The sequence below is a fragment of the Alligator sinensis genome, unplaced genomic scaffold, assembly GCF_000455745.1.
Source record: "Alligator sinensis unplaced genomic scaffold, ASM45574v1 scaffold506_1, whole genome shotgun sequence".
Taxonomy (NCBI): domain Eukaryota; kingdom Metazoa; phylum Chordata; order Crocodylia; family Alligatoridae; genus Alligator; species Alligator sinensis.
Window position 1 is genome coordinate 1,020,165 of NW_005842215.1, and position 9,362 is coordinate 1,029,526.

Here is a 9,362-nt window from a genome sequence, read left to right on the forward strand (position 1 = left end):
CCTCAGATACCACCACATTTGTACTGAAGAGAACACCCAGGATTGCCACCCCACCAATTTTAAAAAGGCTTTCACCCAGCAAGGACACTCCTCCAGAGAGGTAGATCGCACGTTTGAAAGAGCCACCTGGATACCACGTGAAGAACTGCTGCAGTACAGAAGAAAAACACCCACAAATTGCACACCGCTGGTTATGACCTATCACCCATCCCTTGAACCTGTACGGAAAATCCTCAAAAAATTGCAACCCATATTAGAAAAAGACCCTATTCTTAAAAAGATCTTCCCAGAGCCACCCATGCTAGCCTTCAAACAAGCACTGAACCTCGCCAACCTCATCACCAGAAGCAAACTTCCTCAACCCCAGAACACACCAAAAGGATCCAGACCGTGCCATGACAAGAAATGCAAAACCTGCCAACACATCTCCACCACCCCCACTATTACTACACCCTACAACAGAGCCATCAGCATCCCTGGATCTTACAGCTGCACCTCCAGAAATGTAATATACCTCATCCAATGCACCAAATGCCCCGATGGAAAATATGTAGGAGACACCAAACAACAACTGCGCACCAGAATGAACGCACACCGGAAATCTATCAAAGACAGAAATACCCAATTACCGGTGGGGGCACATTTCTCACAAGAAAACCACTCTCTCTCCAATCTCTCAGTCCTGATCCTCAAAGGAAACTGACAGAACACTTCCCAGAGACGAGCCTATGAACTCCACTTCATCAACCTCCTGGATACTAAAAATCATGGACTAAATATAGATATTAGACTTATGATACATTATAATCTGCCTGACAACTGACTCCCCAGCCCAGCCTCTGGCTTCTTTACTTTTCATTCCATCCAGGAAGAGCACACACCAACTGCTGAAACTTCCTCAGCCTGACGAAGGGTTTTGAACCCAAAGCTTGCTTAATAACTATTCTCCAACTATTTGGGTTGGTCTAATGAAAGATATCAGATTCACCCAAGAAACCTTGTCTGTCAGATGCAAAAAGGCAGGTATACTGTTACTCTAGATCACAGAGTCCATAGCTTTGGTTGTGTTACTTACGTTAAAAAAGTTGTGCATGCTCTATAATGTTCAGGATCAGTAGGTTCAAGAAGGTCTGAACTTTTGAACAATGTCCCAACTTAAGAGTTTTGAGCATTCCCAGTTGGTGCACAAGTGACAACCAGGTTCTGGGGCAAAAACTGAGAGAGACATGACATTCACCTCCTGAGGTGATTAACATCATGACTGAATGAAGCTTAAAAGATATATATATATGTGTGTGTATTAAAGGAACGATTGACAAATGTACCTGTGGGTCAAAGGAATGATTCGCATAAGTCTTAAGAGTATGATTGGTACAGAAAAGTGGTGTGACTACAAGCCTATTAAAAAACCTGAGCCTGAGCTTCTGTGCGCAAGTACAATTGTGTGTGAGAGGGTAATGGTGAGTGTAAGTGTGAGATTTATAGACTGTAGGATGGAAAGGACCACGGAAGATCATTGGGTCCAGTCCCCCTGCACCAAGCAGGAAAGACAACTGGGGTCAAGTGATCCCAGCAAGGTGACCGTCTAGTCTCCCCTTGAAGATCTCCAGGGTAGGTGATTGCACCACCTCTGGAGGAAGCTTATTCCATAGTCTGGACAGCCTATCTGTGAAGAAGTTTTTCCTAATATTGAGCTTTAAGTGGTCTTCCATGAGTTTATGACCATTGCTCCTGGTTTTCCCAAGGGTGCCCTGGTGAACAGTTGTTCACCGAGCCCTTGATGTACGCCCCAGATGTAGTGGTAAGCTGCTACCAAGTCCCCTCTCAGCCTTCTCTTTTTCAGGCTGAAGAGTCCCAGAGCCTCAGCCTTACCTCATACAGCTTGCTGTGCAAGTCTCTGATCATATGGGTAGCCCTTCTCTGGACTCTTTTGAGCTTTTCCATGTCCTTGTTGAAGTGGGGCGCCCAGAACTGGATGCAGTACTCCATCTGTGGTAACACGAATGACGAGTAGAGTAGAAAAATCATCCTTGGTTTTGCTGGAAATGTATCGATTGATGCACGCCAGAGTATTATTTGCCCTGCTGACTATAGCGTCACACTGCCAGCTCATGTTCACATTGTCATCAATTATTACACCCAGGCCTCTTTCATTTGTAGTCCTGGTCAGATTGTGTTGCCAAGCCTGTAAGTGTGCAGGGGATTATTTGACCCCAGGTGGAGCACTTTACATTTTTCAATGTTAAACTTCATCTGGTTCCGATCCACCCAACTTGCCAGCCTGTATCTGCAGCCTATCTTCAAACATGACCATGCTTTCCCATAACTTGGTGTCGTCTGCAAACTTGGCCAGTGAGCTCTTCACCCCCACATCCAAATCACTGATGAAGATGTTAAACAGCACTGGACCAAGCACTGACCCCTGAGGGACACCACTGGCCACCTCTTGCCAAGACGACACAGATCCAGTCAGTAGAACTCTCTGGGTCCTACCCCATAGCCAGCTTCCTACCCACCTAACTGTCTCGCAGTTAAGCTCACAATCTTCCAATTTTCTCATGAGAACATTGTGGGATACCAAATCAAAAGCTTTTTGGAAGTCAAGGTATACAATGTCAACTTCCGCTCTCTTATCCAGGTGGTGTTACCTGATCATAAAAGGAAATGAGGTTGGTAAGACAAGACCTGCCCCCGACAAAGCCATGCTGGCTGTCGTTCAGAATCCTGCCTTCTGCAAGCCTATCGCATATAGACTCCTCGATACATTTTCCCAGGATTTTCCCTAGAAGTCAGGCTAATTGGCCTATAGTTACCTGGATCCTCCCTTTCTTGAACACGGGCACAACATTGGCCCTCTTCCAGTCCTCAGGGACCTCTCCAGAGCGCCACAAGTTTTGGAAGAGCTTCACCAGGGGTTCCAGGATGACTTCAGCCACTTCCTTCAGCACCCTCAGATGAAGTTCAACCGGGCCTGCTGATTTATATATGTCTAATTGTCTTAACTGATCACACACCAGTTCTATGGCAATAGTAGAAAGGCAGTCATTCCTACCCTGCTCCTTCTATACCCTATCTGGCATGTTTTTCCCCTTGGCCCTGTGAAAGACCAAAGCAAAGTAGTCATTCATCTCCGTGTGTGGGTGCGAGAGTGATCAGTAGGAATCCTGGTTTTCTCTGATAAAAAAATCCCCAATTTTTGGATTAAAGAAGTAACCCAAAATCCATATTTTCCCATGATTAAAATGGAACACCACTATACCTATCTATCTATACACATACATACAGGCAGTCCTCACATTATAACATTTCGAGTTACAATGTTTCGCACTTACAACGTTTATAAATTGATACCGCTTCAACTTTCTGATGTCAGTTTCGACTTTACAACGCTTGATCCAACACAACGCCAGAACACAAGTTTGCTGTGTCGCCCATCTCCCTAGAGAGCATTTGTCCAAACTTCCTTGGACGCTTTCTTTAAAGAAGTCCTTCCAAATCAATATGATTGATATTTACAATATAAAAACATTAATGTAGCTATATTACTCATCTACAATCGACCGAGTACAAAATTCTGGGTTATTTTTGGTGAAAATACGGTATAGGGCCTTGGTTCAGGAACCAATCCCCCATTTATAACATTGTTTCCTATGGGAAAAATCGGTTCCGAGTTATAGCGTTTCAACTTAAGATATAGTTTTCAGGAACCAATTGTGTCGTAAATCTGAGGACTGCCTGTATATATTAGTGGTGATTCATTTTAATCATGGAAAAATGTGTTCCCTCTGGATGCAGACAAAGCTCCCCCAGAGAACATTGGAGTTAATCTCAGACCAGCTAACCACCAGCTGCTGACAACCACCATCCTTAGGAGAGGAAAATATCACCCATCCTTATTAGAGTGGAGCCTCCATGTGAAAGGAATACTTCTGCTAGGGAGGAGGAAGATAACAGTTACTGACTCACTAACTATTGTGGCTGAGGGAGCCTGAGAGTCCTTGTAAAAATAGCCTGTGCCTACAACCACTACATTGTTAAAAAGGTGGAGTGAGAGAAGAAGATTTGCTCCCTATCTAGCCTTTTCTCTCTCCTCTGTATTTCTTTGGTTTCTGTCCCTTCGCTGTTGATGAATTCTGTATTTGATGTTGTTCATTGTTGTTTGTTAATTAATACTGTTATAATAATATAGTCTCATGGTTTTCGATCTAACATTGAGTTTGTTACTTCTATTCAAGTCCCCTTGTTGCCAGATTAAAACCAGGCCATAGGTTTAAACTTGGTAAGAGTAGGCTCCTAACTCCACCACTTTCATTTGTTGGGCAAGCAAGTTAATTAGCTAATTTGCATATCCCCAGTCAACAATACAGGTAGTGGAAGAATGGGCAGGTCACCAAGTACATGCATCAGGAAATAGCAAGAACTAGGGGTGCACCGATAAAGATTTTCTTGGCTCACACCAATAGCCAATTATTAACCAGCCATATTGGCCAATTACCAATCCAATACCTGATTTACCGGTGCACAGCCAGGCAGCATGGACAGTAGCTCCCTGCAGGTAAGTCTGTGATGGGGAAAGGGTGTGGAGGTGGGGGCAGATAGAGGCCCCCACGGTGAGGGAGGAAGTGGGGCAAGGAGCACTGCCCAACCAGGGCAGTGAATGGGACCCAGGGTCAGGGCAGTGAGCAGGACAGAGCCGCAGGCAGCTCATTCAGGAAATAAGTGTCCTGGTGCTCAAAAATGGCGGAGGGGGCACTTGAACTAAAGCCTGTCGAATAAGCTTTAGCTCAAGCACCGCCACCACCATTTTTAAGTGCGGGGACGCTTTTAACAGGAGTGGAGCTGAGCTGTGTAAGTGCAAATGCAGGCTGCCCGCTGTGGGCTTGGAGTTCTCCACTCTGCTGCCTTTGCCCCAGGGGACCCATGCTGGCCATGCATCCCCTGCCCGCCCAGCAGTGGGAGGCACAGCTTGCCACCCCAACTGCTGCAGGGCCGGCAGGGGGCACAAGGCAAAGGCAGCAGAGTGGACGGCCCCAAGCCCACAGTGAACAGCCTGCATCTACCACGTGCACAAGTCTGGGGGGCACATCCCCTCAGGGGGTATACACAGCGGCAGGGAGCCACCCCTCCCTAGCAGGAGTATTCCTTGCACACAGAGGCTCCACTCCTTCAATAAGGATGGGTGACAACATTTTATAAAAGCAAGACATCAGTTGCCATTGTTTCCCTCCTTTACCTGTGGCAAGTTAGGTTGTTAGGTCAATGCTGAGTCAGAGTTGATGGTGGTCTTATGTAGATTTTAGATTATGGTTGTATGGGATGGTTTGGATAGGGCTGATCCTGCCTCAGGGAGGGGGTTGGACTAGATCAGCATTTCTCAACCCGTGAGTTGCAACCCAAAAGCAGATTGCAAGAATATATGAAAGGGTCATGAACAAGCTTTAAAAACATATCAACAGACTTTAAAAATGGATTCTCCATTAAAAGAGAAAAAATGAGGGAAACCGTGGCTTTTCCTTTGCAGGCTGGCAGAGTTCCAGCCTGGGAGGGATGCTTGGGGCGCCCCATACTCCACACACTGGAGGGGGGGAAGGGCTTGGAGGCAGAGGGTCAGGAGTGAGGGGCACTGGGTCGGGACTGGCCAATGTTTACAAATGGATCTTGGTACAAAGAAGATTGAGAACCACTGGACTAGTTGACCTCTAGAGGTCCCTTCCAGCCCTACTCCTCTATGATTCGACAACACTGGCATACCAGGGAATTAAAAACCCAAGAAAACACAGAAGTCACTGAATGAAGAATGTAACCTACCAGATCTTTAAGCTGGCCCATCCCTCCACATTTTTTCTCCAAAAACTTCTATTAACACTCAAAGCGAAAGCCATGATCTTCTTTCTGAACTCCAAGCCAACAATGAACGTAATACTTTCAAACAAGATTTGAAAGCAAACATTTATCAAAAGCTTACAGGCATTCACTGAATCTTTCTATTAAAATTTTCACTGGTAGTACATTCAAAGGCTTCAGGACTACTTAACTAGGTTTTCATGGCTGCTTGCTGTCAAAACAAGAAAAAGACTGTAATTTGGAACACATTCTTAAAATACCATTAATATTAAAAAAATCACTAACAGAAAGGCCAACTTTTGTTTGTCTCCCTAATCTTAACTCAATATTTAATCCTAGGGCCAGCTCATTTAATAAAAAAATGGAAATTAGCTTTATTTAAGAGCTTCAGGATAAATCCCTGAGATTGTGAAGGAGCAAAGCTGAATACCTGAAAAAACATTAAATGGTTGAGATTCATATTCAACCTGGGAAGAATTCTATTTTGTGGCTACCCTCTGGACAGCAACTTCAAGTTACTGCCTGCTGGACCCAAGTCAACATTGCTTACACTGACATACAATCAATCCCTCCCTCAAATAATTTTCTAACTTACTTTCACAAATTCCTCATCAGCTTGTATGTGTAATAAAAATTCTTTAAATGACTTTAGGTGTCTGGTTTGCTTGTTCTGCTCAGCTTAAATAGCATATTGACTATAGTACCACCAAAGCAGAAGACTGAACATGTTTATCTGCTTTTGGATTTTCTCAGGTAAAAGCATCATAACTTGGGCTTTTCAAGTCAAAAACTATTTGAAAAGGTTAGATGAACACGTGAAAAAATGTTGCCAGTTATTTAAACTGTGCTTCTGCAAATGCCTGTGGTAACACAATCAAATGATGACATGAGAAAAATTACCCACACTAATAGTTTTTCCCAAAATTCTTGAATTATTATTTCTTTAAATAGTGAGTTTGAGAGTCGAAAACCTGTTCACACTCCTAAATATTGCACAACATTTCTAGTCCCTTCATTGGAAAAAAAGCAAAGCTGTCCGAAATATACTTTTCATCCTAGGATCCTCTGTCAGTCAGCCTTCACACTAAGATGCAGAAAGGTGTATGTCATCCATAAAGAAAATTCAGCTTACCTGTGTGCAACTAGAGAGACATTTAGAAGATTATAAGGGCATCCTGTTCTCACAAGTGGTACATCAGCGGGTAGCAGGAATTCAGCTCTAGTACCGGAGAAAACAGAAGTAGCCGTACCAACCTCCTTTTAAGAACTGGGTGACTGATCTACAGACTGCTGTGCATAGTCACGAGAAGTCATAAGAAACCTTCCATAATCATGAGAAGTGCATGAGAAGGGAGAAGTCCCAGAAGACTGGAAAAGGGCCAATGTGGTGCCAGTCTTTAATGAGGGGAGGAGGGAGGATCCAGAAAATATAGGCCAGTCAGTTTGACTTCAATCTCAGGTAAAATTCTGGAAAAAGTTATCAAGAAGTCCATTTGTGAGATTAGCAGCTTGCATGATGCTGAAGGATAGTCAACAGGGTTTCACTGCGGGCACGTCATGTCTGACCAGCCTCATCTCCTTTTATGATCAAATAATGAACCACTTAGATGTGGGAGATGCCGTTGATGTTATATACTTGAATTTTAAAAGGCCTTCAATATGGTCTCCCATGATGCTTTTATAAAAAACATTTGAGTATTGCGGGCTGACAGAGTCCATGATTAGGTGGGTTGGGAACTGGCAAATGAGTTGAACCCAGAGAGTGTTGAAAGCATGCTGGCCAAGTCTGCGGACAATATTAAGTTATGGGGAAAAGCAGTCATGCTAGAGGATAGGATGTGGATCCAAGTAACCTGAACAAGCTGGAAAGGTGAATGGAGTGGAACCAGATTCAGTTCAATAAGGATAAAAATGCAGAGTGCTTCATCTGGGGAGAAGTAACTAGCGACATGAATATAGGTTAGGAGGAGGTGTCCTGGCCAGCTCGATGGCTGAAAAGGACCTCGGGGTTATGGCTGATCACAGGATGAACATGAGCTGCCACTGCGACACTGTAGTCAACAGAGCTAATAGCATACTGAGATGTGTTAGTCAATGTGTCGTGAGCAGGGCTAAGGAAGTGATGCTTCCTCTCTACTCGGTGTTACTGAGACCCCAGCTGGAGTACTGTGTCCAGTTCTGGGTGCCGCACCTTCAGATACTCCACAGAGCTGCTGCATTTGATAGAATATGCAAGTGAAAATATAAAGCTCCTTCATGGTACAAAACCTTGAGGAACAGAGTTCTGCTGAAGAAATGAACAACAGTAGTTCTTGAAGCAATGGTGAAGGATTTATTTCCTTCTTAGTTACACATTTTCAAGCTCTGAAACTCTTGCAACAAGGAAGTAATTTGTTGCAAGGTATTTTCAAAAGAGGATTAATGAGAAAGTTAATTCACAATCTTGCTTAACCTTCTTCTCAGAGGCTAAGGAAGACAGGGCACAAAAGATGCCTCTCAGCCCACTATAAATAAAGGGATGTCTACCTCAGCTTTTGGCCAATCAGCACATTTACCCAAATCCAAGACTACTTCAAATCTAAGACAGCCCAATAATTAGATTCTATACATGAAAAAGCATAAATTAGTTCTAATTTGCCATGCATAGAACCTAATTATAAGAGGGTCATCTTAAATTTGTGCCCTGGCACCACTGCAGTGTCAGGGGGCAGACAGCAGGGGGAATCAAGCAGCCTGACCCTTGGCATCTGTACCCCCCCGCACCACAACTTGTCCCCTCTGCCACCTGCCCTCCCCTTCCACTGTTTATCCCACAATCTCTACCCCTCACTGAGCTCAATACTGTTCAATATGTTTATAAGAGGTGCACCAATATAATCGGTCCATACTGGATCGGCACCAATAAAAGGAAAATTGACATTATCAGCAATCAGCTTTTTTTAGATGGTGTAGCTGATAATGTCACCAATAAATGCTGCATGCATGTGCACAGCCACAGCATACACATGGCCAGGAATGCAGCCCGGCAGCTTGGAGAGCAGCATCCAGTTGGTAAGTCTGTGGGGGAGGCAAGGGGCATGGGGGCTCTGATTGAGACCCCCATAGTGAGAGTGAGAATGGGGCTGGAGCAGGCACTGCTCAGCCAGGGTGGGGTGGGGTGTGGGACGGAGCCACGGGTGGCTTGTCTGGGGGGCACAGTTGGCTCCTGCTGTCACATGCACCCCTTGGGAAGGCATGTGGGACATGCACCCCCAGGACTTGTGCATGGGGCAAGGGCAGCTTGCCTGCTGCGGTCTCAGGGCCAGGGGCTGCTCTGGCTTCTTCTCAGCAAGGGGGCTGGACCAAGGCTGCACTTGGGACAGGCAGGGGCAGCACAGAGAGGAGAGGCTACAGAGTGGGCTATAATCACCCCAAAATTCACTGTAGCCACCCCTCCCAGGGCAGCCCCCACCCACCCCGAGCACAGCACATGCCATGCCTCCCCGTGCCAGATAAGGGCTGGGGCCGAACCCGGACTC

At 45.2% G+C, this 9,362-nt stretch overlaps 1 protein-coding gene across 11 annotated transcripts in view; it reads right to left on the reverse strand.

The window, feature by feature from the left end:
* Nucleotides 1-9,362, reverse strand: part of FRS2 (fibroblast growth factor receptor substrate 2) — an 88,228-nt gene that overhangs the window by 28,857 nt on the left and 50,009 nt on the right. Inside the window, exon 1 of one of the 11 annotated variants that reach the window (XM_014521476.2) lies at nucleotides 1,873-1,891. The exons of the other annotated variants lie outside the window; for them this stretch is intronic. The gene's annotated coding sequence lies outside the window, so the exon portion shown is untranslated. Of the gene's footprint in view, nucleotides 1-1,872; nucleotides 1,892-9,362 lie in introns of those variants that run through there. 11 annotated transcript variants of the gene reach the window in all.